Consider the following 1,811-nt stretch of genomic DNA (forward strand, 5'->3'; position numbering starts at 1 on the left):
TTGTTTTATTTACTTGTTTGTTGTTTGTTTGTTTGTTTGTTTGTTTGTTATTACTGTTCTATCAATATTTATTGTATTTATTTTTGATTTGGGACATTAATGCTGTTGTTTTGTTTGTGTGTATCTTTTTTTGTTTCATTTATTTGTTTGTTTATTATTATTATTATTATTATTATTATTATTATTATTATTATTATTGTTGTTGTTCTATCAATATTTATTGTATTTTTTTTTTTAGTTTGGACATTGATACTGTAGTTTTGTTTGCTTGTATCCTTTTTTGTTTTATTTATTTTATTTATTTGTTTGTTTATTATTATTGTTGTTGTTGTATTATTGTTTATTGTATATTTATTATTTGTTTTGGGACATTGATACTGTGTTTTCTTTTTCTTTGTATTTCAATTTATTTATTATTAGTAGTAGTATTGTTGTTGTTGTTTTAAATTATATTTTGTTCTTTATTTTAATTGGGGGAAATTAGTACCATAGTGGTGATGGTGTTTTTTGTTTTTTATGCTTCCTTGATTTGGTTGATTGATTCGAATTATTTTTAAACTAACCTCATAACATAAAAAATGGGTTGAAAGGAGTTTTATGGGTGTATTTGATTTGATTGTTTCATTATTCTTTATTCTTCTCGTTTTTTGAATGATTAACTAGGTTACTGATTTTTGATTAACATTTATTTTTGTATTTATTTTAGCTATTCCTTTATTCTTTCAGCCATTTATTCAGTTTTGTTTTGTTTTGTTTTGCTGTTTTTGTAGTCATGGTACCATAATGATCCTTTTTTTCCCCTCCTCCTTCGGTGGCTACTGTACCACAATGGGCATGCCATTATTTTCTGGAACTCCTTGAAGTGTCCCGTTAACCAGTGAATATGATTCAGGAACATTGAGTCCCAGGGCACATATCAGAATACACTGTACTTTTCCATAAGCAATGTTCAACTCCATTTCCCTCTCTTGCTCCATTCTGACTTTTTCCATGGTCATTGTCGTAAAAACAAATTTCGTGGAAGCATAACATAACAAGCATAAGCCAACTGGTTTCTTCGGCAGTTTAATCAAAAAATGCACAAATGCTAAAACTACTATGGCTAGTGTTCACCTACCACTGTCCACTTCCAGTAAACCAAGCGGATGTCACCCGGCAGGATTAATATTCATGACCCAGGCTGCTCCTGGCACAGTTGACAGAGCCGCTGACAGAAAGTAAACTCCCTCCCGCTTTCAAATGCCATCTCATGTGAGTGTATCCGTGGCAACGAGGCATTTAAAATGGTGCCATACTTGCAAAAAAAGCTGTTGAGATTTATAATGTTCTCCACTGAAGCTCAAGATGCTCTTTTGAACGTTCTCAAATCACACTGGATTACAAGATCGTCAGGTTTTATTTATGTTCGCTATAGTGCTGCTGTCATTACAGCTGAAGGAGACCAGGCTAATACTAAGAGTAGACATTATACTGTGATCTTTTGTTTATTTGTGTGTTTTTTTTTTTTGTTTTTTTTTTTTGTTTTTTTTTTGCTTATGTATTTATTTGTATGATTTACTTATGTATTAGTTTATTTTTTATAGTTTGTTTTTGCATTTTTTTGTGGTTTGTTGGTTTATTTGTTTATTGTTTTTGTGTGGATGTGACACCATTGTAACATTAATTTATTAATTAGTTTGTTTATTGGATTATTTATTGGATTTTATTTAAATAAATTGAGGAGGTGAAGTGATGAGGATTGTTGTTGTTGTTACTATTTATATAGATGTGGCACCATGATTATTTATTTATTTATTATTGTTTAGATGTGA

Source organism: Garra rufa, chromosome 7, assembly GCF_049309525.1.
Source record: "Garra rufa chromosome 7, GarRuf1.0, whole genome shotgun sequence".
Taxonomy (NCBI): Eukaryota; Metazoa; Chordata; class Actinopteri; order Cypriniformes; family Cyprinidae; genus Garra; species Garra rufa.